Raw genomic sequence first — 19883 nt, forward strand, 5'->3', positions numbered from 1 at the left:
TCTAATATAAGGCCATGATTCACCCAATAATGTTACCATCATCCTGTTACATGCACATTCTGTGATTAATTGCACCTAGCTATTCATTTAACTGATGTACCCTTATGTCCTATAATTAAGCTAATTATGTAGACGGATGCCTGCAGTGAAATGAGGTCACAGAGTGACAGAACCATTGCAAGTTTATAGCACACAAAGAGGCCGTTTAGCCCAGTATATCAGTGCTGCTTTTTATATTCCACGTGTACCTCCTCCCACCTTATTTCATCCCACCATCTCAAATACCCTATTCCTTTCTCCCCCCATGTACATAAATAGTCCAATTCAAGAAAAGGCCCTTTGGCCCACCATGTCTGTACCAACTATGACACCATTTTAATCCCATCTGTCTGCACATGATCCATATTTCCCGATTCCTTGCCTGTTCATGTTTGTCTAAATGCCTCTTAAACATTGCTATCACAATCTACTTCTAACATGTCCCCTGGAGTTGCATTCCAGAAAAGGCCACTCCTTTAAACTCTCACCTTAAAATTATGCCTCCTAGTTTTTGACATTTCCAACTTGGGAAAGAGAATCTGACTCTCCATCCTATCCACGCTTCTCAAAATTGCATATGCTTCTATCAAGTCACCCCCTCAGTCTCTGATTCTCTTGTGAAAATAGCCCAAACCTGTCAAACCTCTCCTTATAGCTCAAATGCTGCAATCCAGGCAACATCCTGGTAAACCTCTTGCTGCACCCTCTTCAAAGACTCCTCCTTCCTATAGTATGATGACCAGAACGGCACATTATGTAATTACTTAAGTTTCCCTTAAATATCTCTACAAGAAATTGGATTCTCAAACCTTGGTATGTTGGGCTGAATACATTGGATTGGCAACAGGGCAAGAAGTACCTTGTATATTGGGCTTGTGTATCTATGGTACTGTGGCTTGTATATTGGATTTGTGTATCTTATGGTGCTGTGGCTTGTATATTGGGTTTGTGTATCTATGGCACTGCGGCTTGTATATTGGATTTGTGTATCTTATGGTACTGTGGCTTGTATATTGGGTTTGTGTATCTATGGTACTGTGGCTTGTATATTGGGCTTGTGTATCTATGGTACTGTGGCTTGTATATTGGGTTTGTGTATCTTATGGTACTGTGGCTTGTAAACAAACTGTTGGTTTCTCCATGATTTGAAAATACCACTCTATTGCCAGCCCTGAGGATGATAATATTGTGACATGAAAAACAAAATCACCTGAAAATTCTTTGAATCTGAAGGGAAAATTGGGGAGAATGAGAGAGAGAAGCACAAACCACACAAATGAAAGATATAGTAGCACAAACTAGGGGAGATTGAGGGGTAAAAAGACGATCAGGAAAGGGAGAGATTTTTTAAAAATGCGAGAGTGTGACGCATACGTAAACTTAAAAGGGGAGGGAAAGAAAGAGGAACTCAAACTAGAGTGGGAAAGAGAGACAAGTTTGGATGACGCCCTTTCATCCTATGTTGTGTGTTGTGTTTCATTATGAGATTCAGGCAACTTTAGTGCTGTGGAAGACAGTGAATTGTATTATTTTTGGTTTTATTTATTATGTTTATGTCTTGCTATGTTGCAAAATGTCATAAAATTGTAAGAAACCTGAATCCAGATGTTGTGTCAGTGTTTTGATTGTATCTGGAGCTGGTTGCTGTTTCTCGCTGCTGTAGATATTCCCCAAACAGAACAGAAATGGTGAAAATGGGGGAGCGAATTTTAGCCTTTAGTCTATTCAGTTTAACTGGGCATGTGTGTACTGTTGGACCACGAGGCACATTGCTGCTGTACTTTTGTCAGTGATTTTCTGAAGGCTGGATTGGTAGTGGTGACATTGGTCATGTACAAGCTGTGGGTAACCACTTAAGCATGTTGTAGATCTGCTAAGGCTTATAGTCAGAGGCTGGCTAGAATTTTGCATTTGGTTTCCAGGCACCCAGAGGCATCAAGACACAGGGCAGCTACCAGAGATAACCTTAAAGACTTAAGACCAGAATTCCTGGCAGGCTTTGATGCTCTTTTTGCACATTTTCGTCTGCAGCCGCAAGCTAACCTGTTTGAGGATTCTGTTCATAATCATTGCCAAGCTGCTTGAGGGTATTTTAACATCAAAGCTTAAAATATTGGAGGTTGCCTGTACCATGGAGTGATCTCAAAAAGACATGTTTCTTTAGTGTCAATCTCTTATAGGCCCTCCAGCTTTGAGACCCCAAGAATGGTGAGCCTGCCTTTTTGTCAATAATTGGCTAATTAAAGTTTGTGAATTTTTCTCACATACTCTGGGCTTCTGACTGTCATTTGACTCAATCAATATGATTCTGAAGTCCATGGAGAAAAGTCTGTCCTGGATATATTTCCTGGAATTTACATGAATGGGAGAGGTAACCTTAATGAATAATTTGAAATCCGAAAGGAATTTGACTGGATAGATCCAGGGATGCTCATTCATCTAGCAAGGGAGTCTGGTCTTATTGACTCAGTCAGCATGAAGGAGGACTGAGAGAAATTTGTTTAGACAGTCATACAGCATGGAAATAGACTCTTTGGTCCAAATAGCCCACACTGCGTGTAATCCCAGACTAAACTAGTCCCACCTGGCTGCATTTGGCCCATATCCCTCCAAACATTTGTTTTTCACAAACTTACCTAAATGTCTTTTAAAGATTGTAACTGTATCTGCATCTATTACTTTCTCTGGAAGTTCATTCCACAAACCAACAACCTTCTGTAAAATAAGTTGCCCCTCATGTCCCTTTTTAAATCTTTGTCCCCTCCCCTTTAAAAATATGCCACATAATCTTGAAATCTCCCACCCCGGGGAAAGTATATCTGCCATTCACCTTATGTATATCCCTTACAATTTTATAAACCTTTAAGCCCACCCCTCACCCTCCTACACTCCAGTGGAAAAAGTCCCATCCTATCCAACATCTCATAACTCAAACCCTCCATTCCTAGCAGCTTCCTGGTAAATCTCTTTGAATCCTCTCCAGCTTAGTAATGTCCTTCCTATAACAGGACAACCAGAACTGAACACAGTACTCCAGAAGAAACTCCATAAACATCCTGTACAACCTCAATATGATGCTCCAATCCTATAGTGAAAGGTCTGAGGCAAGTGTGCTAAATGTACTCTTACTCACCCTATCTACACGTGATGCAAACTTCAAGGAATTATGTACTTGAACCCCTCAGTGTCTCTGTCCTACAACACTACCCAAGTCCCTACTTTTAATTGCCCTTGTTTGTTTCACCAAAATAAATACCTCACTTTTATCCAAATTAAACACATCCACCAGTCCTTGGCCCATTGAGCCAGTTGATCAAGAATTATTTGTAACCTTAGATATCCTCCTTCAGTGTCCGCAATACCACCAGTCTTGGTGTCACCTGCAAATTCCTAACTATGTCTTCTATATTCTCATCCATATTATTAATTTAAATGGCAAACAAAAGTGGATCCAGTACCAAAGCCTGTGGATCGCTGGTCACAGGCCTCTAGTCTGAAAAACATCCCTCTCACCATCACACTGTGTCGCTTGATGTTAAGCCAATTTTGTATCCAATTAGCAAGATTGCGTTTAATCCCATATGATCTAGCTTTATTAATCTGTCTGCTATGTGGAAACTTGTCAAAGGCTTTACTAAAGTCCAAGTAAACAATGTCTACTCTGCCATCCTCATCGAGTGTCTTGGTTGCTTCCTCAAAAAACTCCATCAGGTTTGTGACACATGATTTTCCTTGCACAAAACCATGTTGTCTATCCTTAATCATTTCTCATCTTTCCAAATGCACATAAATCCTATCTTTCAGAATCACTTGCAGCAAATTACCCACCACTGATTGCAGACTCACTGGTCCAAACATCCAGCACCTCACTGCTAGTTATAAATGATACAAATATTTATAAGGCCCTAGTGAAAATTTGTAACTCGTGTTGTGGGTGCAGTTGTCCCAGTCGAACGATAGCCCTCATTGTCTGTGTCTATCGAGACAGGTGAATATTGGTGAGAATGGGAACTGCAGATGCTGGAGAATACAAGTTAACAAAGTGTGGAGCTGGATGAACACAGCAGGCCAAGCAGCATCAGAGAAGCACAAAAGCTGACGTTTCGGGCCCGAAACGTCAGCTTTTGTGCTCCTGAGATGTTGCTTGGCCTGCTGTGTTCATCCAGCTCCACACTTTGTTATTTAGGTCAATATTGGTCATGTCTTTTTACTACCAGCTGGTGTTCATATCAGGGCCTTCAGCTTGACTGGGACAAAGTGATTACACTGGGACAAGCGAACAACAGACATGCAAGGGAATTTCTGGAGGCCTGGTTCTCAATGCAGGAAGTGACAAGAGCTGCGACACCAGAGCATCATACAAATTTAGAATGGAGCACAGCACCAATACTTTGATTAGAGGTTGATGATGATGTCGCCTGGAAGGGGAATGAAATGTCTGCACACCACAGAAAAACCACTTTGGCGAGCAAACAAGCGACTGTATGATACAAATATTTCTGCAAGTGGCCCTGCAACTTCCTCCCTAACTTCCCAATAACTTGCCACCACATCCTGTGATATTATGGATCAGCTCCCTAGAGATTTATCCATCTTCGCATTTTCTAAGACCTCCTGCACTTCCTCTTCTGTGACGTGAGATGTCTTCGAAAAATCAATGTTTATTTCATTGAGTTTGTTAGCCTCCAGTTCTTCCTCCATTTTAAAAACTCACCCAAAATATTAATTTACCATCTCTCCCACTTCCTGAGGTTCAACACAAAGATGGCCTCATGTATCTTTAAGGGGCCCTATTTTCTCTCTAGTTGCTGTCTTGATTTTAATGTACTTATAGAACCTCTTTTTGGATTATCCTTACACTTATTTGCCAAGGCTATCTCATATCCTCCCTTTGCCTTCCTGATCTCCCTCTTAAGAATATCTGCACCCTTTTTATACTGGTCAAGTGATTCATTTGAACCCAGTTGTCTCTATCTAATATTTGATTCTTTTTTACGCTTGCTCATTCAAAGGTTTAGAAGTTTTTGAAATTCTTTCACCAGAGAACAGTGGGGATGTTCAATCATTGAAGAGAGAGACTGCTCGATATTTAGGTACTAATGAAACCATATGGATATTGCAGGAATGTTGAGGTCAGCATCTATTGCCCTCCTGGATTACCCTTGTGGAAATGTCTGAGTTATCTTCCTAGACTGCTGCTGGCCATGTAGTGTCTAAAACCCACACAGTTATTAGGGAATTCCAGTTTTATGGCCCAGCAGTAATGAAGGAACAACAATATATTTACAAGTCAGGATGGTATGTGATTAGAGCAGAATGTGCACGTGGTGGTATCCTCATGCATCGGCTGCCCTTGCCCTTCTAGATTGTTTATTTATTGTTTGCTACCAAAAGAGCTGCTGCTGTTCCTCTTGGAGATAATATACTATGTGCTGGGTGGAGGAATTCATGTCTAAGGCAATGAATGTGGAGCCAGGCAGGCTGCATTGTGTTGGATAAGAGTACAGTTTCTTGAGTAATGTTGCTATTGTACTCGTCAAGACAAATGGATGATATTCAATCACATCCCTGATTTATACCTTAAACATGTTGGAAAGCTTTTTGGAATTCGGAATTGGGTTACTCACCTCTGACATATTTGTGCAGTGACAGTATATATACGGCAGGTCTGGTCAAGTTTCTCATCAATGGTGACCCCCAAAGCTGATGATTGTGTGATATCCGGTAATGATAATGTCTGTTGAAATCAGTTGGAGGTGGTTAGATTCTTGCTTGTTGGAGATGGTTGTTGCCTGGCACATTTGAGGCACAATGTTACTTACTATTTATTAGTACAAGCCTGAATGTTGTCCACATTTTGCTAAACATGGACACGGACTGTTTGATTATCTGAGCAGTTGTGAATACAGCTGAAACACACCTCAATAAATCTCCCTGTGTAGCCTACTGATGAAGGGAAGCTGATTAATGAAGCAGTCAGCTGAAGATGCTGGGCCTTCAAAAACTCCCACAGCACTGTCCTATATCTTGTTTATATCACGCTCTTTCAAACTATACTGTGAACACTAAGGCAATCATTCTCAAACTCACATCTCTCTTTCCATATTTATCCCAAATCTGTAATGAAGTCAGGAAGCAAGTGATGCTGACAGAATCCAAATTAAGTATTGGCAAGCATGTTGTCACCGAGAATGTGCTGCTTAATAGCATTTTTGACAACACCTTCCATCACTTTAATGTTTCAGAATAGAGTAATGGGGCATTTAGTAGACAGGTCACGCTTTCCTGTTGTACGTGACATGGACGTATCTGAGCAGATCTCCACTCTGTCAGTTCAATGCCAGTGTTGTGATGGTACTGCAGCAGCTTGGCTAGAGGTAGAGCTGCTCTGGAACCATGAACCTTCAGCCTTCTTGCCAGAATATTTTCAGGGCTCCTTGCCTTTGCTGCACAACCTTGAACATTTCTTAATATCACGTGAGAGTATGGAATTTGCTAAAGACCGATGGCTGTGATGATGGGGATAACAGAGAATGATTTAAGAACAGCTGGCTGAAGCTTATGCAACATTTTTTTCATTCTCTTCTGTGACCTGGGCATCACTGGATGGGCCAGTATTTATTGCCCATCCCTAGTTGTCCTTAAGAAGGTGGTGGTGAGCTACCTTCTTGAACCGCCACAGCCCATGTGCTGTAGGTAGACCCAGAATGCCCTTAGGGAGGGGATTCTATTTGGTATTCACATTCTGGGGTCTGCCTTCAATGATGATGTGGATATTAAAGGAGTCTTCTCCTTCGGTTATCTGTTTAATTGCCCACTACCATTCACAAAGGCAAGGACCCAATCTCCTTTCTGTGGATTGCCAACTTGCTGGAGTAGAGAGACTTGAGTATTCCATTGATCCCGACTGTGATTCCATCAAGGGTTCTCAACTCCTGGCAAAGCCACCCAGACCAGTCAAGGCAGGGGGATGGAATCAGACGTCTCGATGGTGATTCAGGCAGGAGATACTTGTGTGATATCAAAATGAATACAATAGCAGATAAAGGCTCTAGTAGTAAGGAGATACCTGTTTGTCAAGGTTTGCTTGTGACTGGAACTTGATCTACCTTCTGTCAAGGACCATGTTCCTGCTAATGTGTGCAACAGCATTCCTCTGTCAAAAGGTATCCTGCAAAATCCATTTACCTCGAGGAATTCAAACACAACACAAGCCTAGCGACGATCGATGAGAGATAACAGGGAGAGGACAGAGATCTAGATGTCCCCAGCTTTGACAGGTGTGGAAGTGGTGGACTTTGACTCAGTTGTCTCGCTCTTGGGATCGGAAATTGAGAACTTCCCTCATGACTGAGCAACCCTTTTCAGCATTTACTCTGCTCACCCTGTACAGGAGGGAATGGGCTAGAAAGTGTGCCACAAACCTGGCTGGAAAAATCACATCCCATGGACTAAATGACTTGTGGTCTGAAAACCAAGATCTCATTGACAAGAAAAGATAAGGTCTTTGTACTTTGGAAAGCAATATCCCCAGTGAGGCAATGAGGAGAACTCATCAAACTGCAAAGGAGCAGTTGCAAAGTCAAAATAGGAAAAACAAGAACTGATGGTTGACTGAGAAGGCTAAGGAGCTGCAAGCCTTCACTCTCAAATGCAGCACCTGGGGTTTCCTCAGTGCCATTAAATAATATACAAACCAGAGGCTCTTAGCTTCAAACCAAAGTAAAGATGGAACCCCAGTGAAGAACAGAGAAAATATTAGCCTCCTAAAGCATGATACAAATGCTGATCAGGAACTGTTTGAGAAAATCCCCAACTCCCCGTTAATGATGATTTTGGGTTCTGACCTCCTGTCGCAGAAGTTAACGCCACCCTTAGCCAAATGAATAATGGAAAAACTGCAGGATTAAATAGGATTCCAGCTGAAATTTTCCAACTTGGAGAAGCAGAGTTTACCTGTCATGCCATCAACTGGTCCTGAAAATCTGGGATAATGAAGAAATCCCTGCCAATATTCAGGGATGCTGCCATCATCATCATCTTCCAGAAAGGAGACAAAGGCGGAAAGTGAGAACTATCTAGGAATCTCCCTACTCTCCATCTTTGATTTCTTGCTGGGCAATTCCTCTCAGTCTCTGAGGAAATCCTTCCTGAAAACCAATGTGGCTTATGACCTAACTGTGAAACTATAAACATGATTATCACTGCTGGTCAACTTCAAATGAAAATGAAAGAACAACATTGACCACTTTTCACGGCTTTCACTGACCCAAACAAGGCTTTTTACCCAGTCAATCAGGAATTGTCATGGAAGATCTTGTCAAAAGTTCAGTCCAGAGAAATTCTTCATGACCCTTTGCCTCTTCTACAACAAGGCATTGGTGATGATCCTCACCAATGGTATTATGACAGAATCCATTGAACTGAACACAGAGGTGAAGTGGAATGTGCCATTTCCCTCACCCTCTCCTCCATCTTTATTACTGCCATTCTTCATCTCGTCAAGAACAAGCTTTCCAGTGCTATGGACATTGTGGGATGGATAGAAAACTTTTTGACTTCAACCACTTGAAATCCAAGAAAAAAAATGGCGTGACCTTGCTGGTGGGACTTCAGTATACAGGTGACCAAGTCATTTCTGGTCTCTTGCAAGAGAATCTTCTAGCCTCACATTCATGGAGGCATACCGAAGAATTGGTCTCAGCCTCAACCTCAAGAAATCTCCAATCCTTTATCAACTCATCCCAGGTCAAATTCCAATCCATCCCTTCACTCAGATCCTCCCGAGTGTGGGGCATTTCCCTGACTGGGAAGCTACCTCTCATCTAAGGCTGATTTGGATGCAGAATACCAGCATCACGTCTAATCTGCGAGCATGATCTTCAGATGCCTATGGATGAGAATCTTTCAATGACCATGTCAGTTGTGCTGACACCAAAGCCCTTATATATAATTTGACTCTTCTATATGGCTTTGAATCATTGACTATGTGTCAAACCACCTCAAGAGCCTTAAGAAGTACTATCAATGCTGTTTGTGATGGATTTTCTGCGTCAGTTGGGAGGACAGATGTCCTAACATCAGCGTTCTTAAAGTAGCCAATAGCACCAAGATTGCGGCAATGATCATCCGAAACCAACTCAGCTAGGGCAATTATATGCTTAGGATGCTTGAGTTCTGACTGCCGAAGCAAATCTCCTTCACCCAGCTCAAGGGAGGCACTCAAAATGAAAGAGCACAAAGAAGGCATTTCAAAGACTCCTTGAAGGTCTTTTCTCAGAAAGGTCATATAGATGGCAATGCATGGGAAATCCTCAATCAGAAGGAACTGTCTTGGAGGAAACTATGAAGGGGCATAATTCTTTGAGAACACCATTGGAAAGAGTTAAAGATACCAGAGAAAGGAATGCCAACAAGAAGGCCAAGGACCACTTCCATCTCCTGGAAGCACCTGCCATATGTTTGGAGGAGAATCTGCTCTAGGATTGGGGTCATCAACCACATAAGGATTCAGCAAACCCATGCGCAATGAATTGGAATTTCCCAGGTCAAGTATACTCATTAGCAAGTAGTTTCTGATGACAACAGTAATTTGATCTGTAGGTGGTGATATTGCTTAAGTCCACATGCTGCTTCTACTTTTTGGCTCACACGTAGTCCTGTATTCTAATTTATGCAGGCTACTGCAATATTAATAAGTAAATCAGGTGTTGCATCTGATATGATCTTCTACAGTCCTCACTGAGCCAGGATTAACATCTTGATTTGATAGTAATGGTGCCTGCTGATGACCCCAATGCTGAATGGGTGTATAGGTTTGAGCTTTGAGGTCTATTCTGAATAAATCCCAAGTTACTTTATTCCTCCATGGGATGTGGGTGTCGCTGAACCGGCCAGCATTTATTGCCTATCCCTAGTTGTCCTTGAGAAGGTGGTGGTGAACTGCTACAGTTTCAGTTGTCAGGGGAGGCACTTGCCTTGTGGTGTTATTGCAAGAATGTTAGTCCAGACACCCAGGAAATGTTCTTAGGGACCTAGGCGTGAATCCCACTACAGCAGCTAGTGAAATTTGAATTCAATAATAATCTGGAATTAAGAGTCTAATGATGACTGTGAATTCGTTGCTGGTTGTTGGGGGGTTGGGGGGGGGGGTGGTGGCGCGGAAATATCCATCTGGTTTATTAATGTCCTTTAGGGGGAAAAAAAACAATCATCCTCATCTGGTCTGGCCTACATGTGACTCCAGACCTACAGCGATGGGAAATAAATGCTGGCCTAGCCAATGACTTCTTCATCCTGTGAATATATAAAGGGAAAATAAAAGTTAGTGGTGACACAGAACACCATGACTAGTGTCCTCAGTGAGAAGGCAGGATTTGGTTCCCACAAAGGTTCTGTGGCGGTCACACCTGCTATTACAGTTGTGGACATCTGCAACCAGTACCAAGTAAATTAACTTTAGAAGCATAGATTTTCCTGGGTATTATACAATATTAAAATATAGTCCTAATGTGAATGGACCTACAAAGCATGGATTTACTGTGTGAGCAAAGAACATTTATAGAAATAATTTAGTGGTGGTGCAAAAAGAATATGAACATATACCCTGTGCTCATTGAAACAAAATCTTAAAATATACATGTATGATGTTCAAGAAACCATTAGCAGCAGATGTTAATGATGTTAAATCAGGGTTTCAATTATACTTCATAACTGAAGCTATTTTGTTGTTATATTAATTTATTTTAAAATAATTAATGTAAGAGAGGTGGCTAATTAAAAAGTGCTGACTTTTATGAATCAATATATTAGAATAAACATAATATTAAACATTAAATTAAAGTGACAAGTCCATCTTAGAAAGACTGCTTAGTAGGAGAGGGAATGAGCTCTCTGAACAACTCTAAATCCTATACCACGAACACATAAACTGTTAGCACTCTAGGGCACTACTGAGGGGTGACAGCACTATCTTTTGCATGAGGTATTTAACAGACTTCTAACAATGTAAATGTAAAGATTCCAAACCGTAATTCAAAGAGGGTTTTTGAGATTCTGGCATCCTGACCAATATATATTCCTCAGTGAGTATTACGGACATCATATTGAACCGTATATTGATTGTAGGACCAGGAATTTATGCAACAATTGGTTATAATATTGTCATTTGCAAGATTGGTTACAGTTTAAGTGCAAAGAATGATCTTAGCTCAAGGAAGGCATGATACTAAACTTTTTTTATTATGTAGCATATGTGGTAAGAGCCTACGAATAGCGCGCATATACTCATGAGCATTAGTATTGATTGTGTTATTTTGGGTTACCACTGATTTTGTATTTTGTTTTTATTCTTCTGTGAACTGTTAGAATGCAGCATTTTAAAGTAAGTCTTGTTTAAAATGCAATTTAGCAAAGGAAGATTATGCCAATTCAGCACCATAATTACAGTAGTGCTTTGTTCTCCCATCCAGTCTGCTCAAATACATTCTTGATATGCCATACATTTTCTCTGTTAATGAATGTAAGTGGATGATTGTATGAATGAACAATTTAACACAAGTGTTTCAGTGTAAGAGCTGAGATTTGCCAGAAATTATGTAGTTGCCCTAAAAGGGCTGATGACTCAGTTAGAATTATTACTGATGAGTGGAATTATAATTGGAGTGATGAAACAATTCAGGTCATGTTCAAATTAGATCAGCAGTGGACGCAAAATCTTGGAATATTTTTGAAGGTCAATGTAGTTGGCTTTTTAATAAACAAGGGGTGAAAGGTTATAGGGGTAGGCAGGAAAGTGGAATGGCCAAATCAGTCACACTCTTATTGAATGATGAAGCAGACTCAAGGGACTGAGTCACCTGTTCCTGCTCTTAACTTTTATGGTTAGTTAGAATTACATATAAAATCTTGGATTTTCCTCACTGTGTGTAAGAAATGGCTTTATCCTTTCACCATATTGAAAATTGTCCAGAGTTATTGCAAATTTTCCAGTGCAGATGAACGTCAAGCCAACATCTGTTTCAGTGCTACACATCTACAGGGGATCCATGGCATCTGTATGGAGTAAAACTAGCAGCAGTAGGACTAAATCAATCAGATCAAAAAATCCTCATTGGAACCTGCAGATTGAAAATCAGAAAGAATAAAGTAGGAAATATGAATTTGATTTAAATCATGCCCAATGAACAAAATGAAGATTGGGAACAACTTACTGGATAGGCAAACTGATAAATGAATGAATTTCTAAAACTTATTATAGTTTTTCTTAAATTTCCAATTTTTGTCTGAAGGAATGAGACCCTATATTTTAATGTTTAGTTGGTAAGGTCTAGGGGACCAATTACTCATGAGCAATTATCATTTATAGCACTGTTAACAACTTACTTATTCCTGAATGCCGCAGTTCAACTTTTTCAACCACTTTCAGTATAGAATTACAAGTTAACAATACTAAGTTCACAAAATTGCAGCCTTTTTTTAGAGACAAGGGCTTCACAGTGGATTCTGTGATGAAGCAGGATGTCTCTTACAGCAAGTTTGACATTTAAGTCTTTCACTGCACATACAGATACCCTCGAAGTTGCTGTCAGGTTTCTTCAATTATAATGATTGGGCCAATGTTATTATAGAGTTAGAAATATAATTGTTAAGCTGGAAATATTCTTGGATCCTCCTACTTCTCATCTTGCCCCTTGGCGTACACCATCAAAAATATAGTGTTTGGATTCACAACCCTGCCATGATTTCAAAATTAAGTAATGATGAGTAGAAATTTCCCGTAACTAAATATTGCTAAGATCAAAGTCACTATTTTCAGAATCCACCACAAACTTTATCCCCTAGGCACCAACTCTGTCTACTTCCTAGTGACATAGCTAAAATAAGCCATTCACAAATTTCCTATCATAATTGATCACAGTGATCTCTCACCATGGATACGTGCCATCAATATAATGTCCACAAGCATTGTCCATCTTTACGTTGATATTCACTCAAGTCGAAACATTAACTCTGATTTCTCTCCACAGATGCTGCCAGCCCTGCCGAGCTTTTCCAGAAATTTCTATTTTTGTTACTGATTAACAGCATCTTCAGTTCCTTCGGTTTTTATGCTATACTTGCCTCTGGCATTTGCAGCTGAAACCCTCAGTCTTCTTATTGTTACTTCCAGACTTGACAATTCCAATCTTCTCCTGACCAGCCTCTCATTATTCATTTGACTTCAACTTGAGCTATTCCAAACCACTGCTGTCCACATCTTAACTTGCACAATCACCCTTTTGCACGCAGATCTACATTGGCTCCCAGTCCAGCAATGCTTCAGTTTTAAAATTTGCAATTTTGCTTTCAAATCCCTCTGAACTGGCTTTTCTGTACTCTTATAATCTCCTTGGCAGTTTTTGAAATATCTGAGCTTCCCAATTTGTCAATATTTGCATCCCAATTTTTAACATTTCTACCATTGGGAATGTTTCCCACCAGACGTTTATTCCCTAACCTCTGGAATTCCGTCCTTAAACATCCCTTGCTCAAACTCTCTCTCTTCCTTTGAAGCACTCTTAAAACTTATATCTTGGTCAATCTTTTGCTCATATGTTTTAGTATCTTCTTGCATGATCTGGTGTCAGACTTGGTTTTTAAAAAGCTCCTGTAATATGTCTGGGAGATGTTACTATGCTAAATATAACATTATCAGTGTTGTCTGGAACAGGGTGCCTCTAAGTTCCTGCAGACTCATTGACCAGTGTACACAATATTAATTTACCCTGGCACCTCAGTGTTTATCAGCTAAGAACTACACAGCACAAGTCTGTAGTGCACCATGTTGCAACTTTATTTGAAGACAATAAAGGTTAAGAGTTAAATTTTACATATTTAACAACAGTACTCCTAACTATCCAATTCTTTAGAAGCTTAAAATACTTCCCAGATCCTTGTAGCTTTTACTGGTCTGTTGAAATGTTCAGCCTGTTCCTCTCTTCGCAGGTTGATTCTCTCTCTGGTCAGACGGTGAGCTGCTCTGGTCACTGCTGTATCCCAAAGTACCTCTACGTAGGCTGGAGAGTGGGGTACTCTAAGTCCTGCAGGCTGGGTTCTTATATGGTCTTGGCTAAATCCTGGAATTTTTCATGGTCTTGGCCAATCAAAAGCATCTAATTAATTGGCTTTATCACCTTGAATTACTGCTAATAGCTCTCGATGGCTTGCTTCACAGCAACCCTTTTGATGTGTCTGCTCTTGGGCCTGGAAATTTGGTTTCATCTCGGAAATACACCTGGTCATGTCTGCCCCATGCAGCAAAAAAACAGACAATATTCAGACTGATGAGTAGTAACCTACGTTGGTGCCAGGCAATGGCAGTCTTCAACACAAGAGAATTTAACTAATTCCTCTTGACAATCAATGGCATTTCACTGCAAGGTCCCCTACCATTAAACATCCTAGGGCTTAGTGTTAGCCTTAAACTAAACTGGAACAGGCATATAGATATTATTGCTTCAAAAGGATTAAAAGGCTCAGAATTCTGAGTAAATCGCCTCTCAATGAGTGTAGTGCCTGGATGAGTGTAGCTCCATCAACACTCGAGAAGCTCAACACTGATCAATGTTTTGTGAGGTGGGAACATTATCTGGCACCTGTGAGCCAAGACCTGAGTGCTGTTCAGGTCACGGGGTGTAACAGATTGGCACAGATCTCTCATTATTGAAGGACTGGCGGTCTCCTAGTTTGCTGTAATGAAGAATATTTGTTTTTATTTATTCATGATGTGGGCGCTGCTGCCTATGTCAGCATTTGTCGCCCATCACTAATGGTTCAGAAGGCAGTCCTGACTCAACCTCATTTCTAAAGGTCTGGAGCCACATGTAGGCCAGACCAGGTAAGGATGTCAGTTTCCTTCCCCAAAGGGCATCAGTGAACCAGATGGGTTTACCTGACAAATTACACTGCTTTCATGGTCATTTATGGCCTTAATTCTAGATTTTTATTGAATTTAAATTCTGCAATTCAGGACCCCAGAACATTACCTAGGTTGCTGGATTTGTCTTTCGATAATAGTCTAGTAATGATAACACTAGTCTATAGCCTCACCAGATATGCATGGTCATAAATTTACAGATTTTAGCAAAATACATTTTGATATTTATGATGACCTGGAGTGTTGGCTCATGGAAATCCAGTTTTGAGCAGTGAAGATATAATTCAAGAGTTGCAATCATTACTGAAAAATGTTGCTATCACTGTAGAGTTAGAAATATTATTATAAAGTTGATTGTGTGCTTGAAATTAATCCTTTAGAAAAACATCTATTGCTGCGTTGAGAGATTGCCATAAGAATGCTCAGGATGCTATGCATTTGAAGCTAATTATGCAAATATACACAATTAGTTTTCTGTCTGTTTAAAATGGGCAAGATGCCTTTGGGGGGTGAAACAGACACTAGCAGTTCACTACAATAGTTTAAATAAGTACAGAGTTTAAAATCAAATTGCATCATTACGCAATTACTTTTTGTGATAATTTAGTTTGGTTTGTAATACGGAAACTGGTACAGTGGTGAAATCCCATAAGGCTTTTCTTCCATCAGTCACCCCAACAGAATGCACACAGATTGTGAAATGGAGGAATATTCAGACTTGTTTATAGTGTGCCTGTTACAGCTGGCTGTAGAGTCAGTGACTGACTGTCTAGAGAATACTGATTTGGGTATGATTTACCACACCTGACATCTGCCTGACTTTGCCAGTTTTGTTGTGAGTATATTCACCTTGGCTTCTGGAAAATTGAATCAATGCAACAAGGCTTTACTTGTTTTCTAGTTACAGTAAATGAGATTTTTGGCACTTCCTTTATTCTGAGAAAGAAAATATTCCTGTTTGTTAACATAAAGATTAGGTGATGAAAGTAATGAGATTATGAAGCAGAAAAATATCTGAGCTAGTATTTTATTCATTTGCAGCTTGTGTAATAAGAGAGCAACTGTGCTGCTATAGGCTCTGACCATTGACTAACTGACCTTGATACGCATTTTCTGGTCGTTGTGGTAACTGCATAACAGTCTGCATCGAATATTGTGAATAGTGCAGTCACTTTTGACAAGTGCTATTTCCTGGATGTTCTAGTTACAACGCGAAGGAAAACCTTTTGCCCTTCTTTATGAAGAAAACTTGGGTTTGTTATCGCAAACTGTGTGCAGTAGTGAAGGTGGCATGGACTGTTCAATTCATGGCAGACTGATGTGACCCTTACTGAAATTGGAGTAAAAGTAATTTGTTTCACTTTTGGCTGACTATCCAATGGCACATGTGCTCGGCTGAAAGGGTCACAGCCTTACTTAACTTACAATAGTGTAATAAGTATTATATTATAATATAATATAGTAAGCTCCTGCTGTCTGTTGTGTCTCCATTGCAACTTGTCCACTTCAGATGAGCAACCTAAAGGGTTGGTGCCAGGCTGGAGTGGACAGGGTTAAGGGTTGAGAGGAAACCATGATGAAGGATAATTATGAGTAATAATAGATTAGTAAATGTTCTGGGTCCCTGTGGCTCCACTATCTCATGTTTTCAATTGTCACGAAGAAAGTGGGCTAACATTTTCTTAGCTAAGTTTGAGGTCTGTTGAATTTTTTGGGGGATTTTTGCCATGAGGCCTAGTGAATAATCTCACTGTACCTTACACAAACCCACCGTGTTAATCACCTACCATGTTCCTATGGCATCTCTCATATCCATTCTGGCCCCATTTTCACAATGTGCTACACCCAGAACAAATTGCCTCTCAATGGAAATCTGCCAAAAATCTGGCATCCCCAGTACCCACACCATCTTTAAAGACAGTTGCTCACCTGGGCAAGCATTGACAACCTGGCATTGCCCTTCACTGGCAACTTAATTGTACACTGCCCATGGCACATAGTGGATGTAGCTGATGCTCCTTACACATACAACCACATTCCCTCAGCCTTGTTGCTGTTTAGCCACCAGGGCGCACACACTTTACCTGTCTGTAGCTACATCCCATCTGAAAACTTTCAAGTCAGCATGACCTTGCCCTTAATGCCTATCATGGACCCATGGCTTGTTATTATCCAGTAGGGGAACATGACTTACAGGCAAGCATTTGAATAATTCCAGGCTTGAGCTTTTATTTACAGACTAAACAATAGAGGCTGTAGTTCACCCTGACACTGCAAACCATTCTTTGGCAATGATGCCAAAATCTGTTTTGCCATCCCTAGCTTCTTACCTACTACAAGTCGGTGCCAGTGAGATTCTGTCTGGCTTGTAGCATCTGAGCTGAGCTCTATTATGGGTGGACAGGGCTTCCTCCTTCCCGATTATCCTCATCATCTTCGTCAGCTTCCCTAGTTCCTCAGCATCCAGCTCATCACCTCCTCTGCTCCAACAGTGTTGTGCTCACTTGTATATTACAGTCTGTATGATACAGGAGGGGCCCGCCCCCATACCAGACCATGCAGTGGAACCACATCTTTAGCAGCACTATGCTTTGATCCATCACAGCCCTAGTTGAGACAAGGGCAGCATTAAGCCTGGGATCTCCATCAGTCTGGGGGATGCACAAAGGCTTCATGAGCCATAGGTGCAGTGGATATCTCTTGTTACTCAGAAACTAGCTTTGTAAGGCATCTAGACCCTGAAAAAGAAGAGATGAAGAAGAGTGCTCCAATACGTAAGAGTCATGGCACCTGCCAGGGTAATCATAGAATCCCAGAGTGCAGAAGCAGGCCATTTGTCCCATCGAGGCCATAATGCTCTTAAGAACAGCATCCCACACTGACCTGCCCCCTACCCTATCCCTGTAATCCTGTGTTTCTCATGGCTAATCCACCTACCATGCACTTCCCTGGACACAAAGGGCAATTTATCATGGCCAAACCACCTAAACTGCACATCTTTGGACTGTAGGAAGAAACCAGAGCACCCAGAGGAAACTCATGCAGATGCCAGGAGAATGTGCAAACTCTATATAGACTATTGTCCGAGGGTGGAATTGAACCCAGGTCACTGGCACTGTGAGACAATAGTGCTAACCACTGAGACATGGTGCCATCCCAATGGGCGCATGCCTGCAGGAAATGGTAACATGATCACTGGCCACCTCAACATTAACAGAATGGAACCCCTTCCAACTGATGAATCCACAATAATGTGTCATGGTTCAATAATATCTCTGCCAACAGCTACTCCCTCATATAGCAGTGGCTGTCTCTCTGCTCCAGCTGAAGCTACAGAGCACTCTGTGGTGGTGTCCTGCTCCCAAGTGATGATTGACATTTGTGGCTACCTTTTACTTAGAATAATATAAAGATTTTCAGAGAATACCCTACTTTGAAGGACTGTCAGCAACACCAGTAACAACCCATAGCTCCTTGTGGAGCTTCCAATCTTCCATTGCTGGACTGTCTTTTATTAGCCCTCCACAGCCACTCTTCATCATTGGAGGAAGACTCCCAGAGGTGGCCACATCCTTCAAAATCTTCCTTGGGGGTTTTGCTGCAAGCATTTCCAGATTCTAAACTTCATTTTAATCCATTAGTGGGAGCAGAAACTGGGAATGAAAAGCTAGCACATTATTGTTGTCAAATTGCTTCAGTTCAAGCCTTATTCAGCAGTACTCTGCAATCCACCTTGTTTACCACACTGGCAAATCTCAAATTACCAGAAGCAGCAAAGAAATGGGGCAAAAGACACCATGACCAGTTGTTGAAAATCATCGCTTTAACTTTTAAATATCTGTGCATGTACAAAATTCTGTTTGCATAATTATACAGCGCCTCATCATATATGCTGGGATTTCTTTCCAAACAATGGATTGATTTTAAAGCACCATCATGGATGACATGGCAGGCAATTTCCACACAATACATTTCACAAAATGTAGCATTGGTAACCGCTTACCCGGAAGTAAGCCCTAGACTGGATAGGAATGTGAAAACCATTTGTTGCTTTGTATGGATGGGCTGAGAGTCTTCAAAACAAATAACAGTCTTTGATATCATTGCTTCAATACAGATGCAGCACACGATCCATCTCGCAGGAAAGTTTTACTTGTTGCATAAAAACAAATACCAAAACAGAAGTCATTGTCAAAATCACCCCGGTATTATCAATCAAACTCTCCAAATGCCAACCGTCCATTTTGTGCTTTTGTTTACTTTTCATTTCATACTGTCACTCTCCCTCGTTGCCAGAATTGTTTGCAAAAGCAAAACGATCTGTACCTGCTTTTATTTACATATCCATACGTGTCAGTTAAAATACATTTTAATCATTTTCAATTTGGCTTCTATTCATGAGGCAATAGCAGTAGGAGGTAAGATGTCGAGGCATGTGGTACCAGCAGGAACTAAGAGTGGATCATTTTCAGTGGGAAATCCCATTTGTATTTCAGTCAAGACTACAGTAAATGAGCTCAACTTGAACAAATTTCTTCCAATTGTATTCCTGCCTGTTGTGATACTTAGCTATGGGAACCAGAATGGGCCCTTTCTTTTTAATCTCTTAGTCTGCAATGAAGACAATGATCTTAGATAAAGAGACAATGGGATGGCTCGGTTGGCATCAGTGTGCTGGATACATGGAGGAAAAATTGGCTTGGGTTCCTCCTCCTAATCAGTTTTTAGAAACCTCTGTAAGACACGCAGGAATATTGGTTTGGATATGACTTTCCGTTGTAACTTGCAGACATTATTCAACCCTGATCCCTTAATAAAAGTAGAGGTAGCAGAGGTCTGTCAATATTTATTGAAGAATTCTCTAAGTGACGGTGGCATTTTTGAAGAAAATCACCAAAGAATTGAACATTGAAATGGCAGTATGAAA

This window comes from Stegostoma tigrinum, chromosome 11 (genome assembly GCF_030684315.1).
Source record: "Stegostoma tigrinum isolate sSteTig4 chromosome 11, sSteTig4.hap1, whole genome shotgun sequence".
Taxonomy (NCBI): Eukaryota; Metazoa; Chordata; class Chondrichthyes; order Orectolobiformes; family Stegostomatidae; genus Stegostoma; species Stegostoma tigrinum.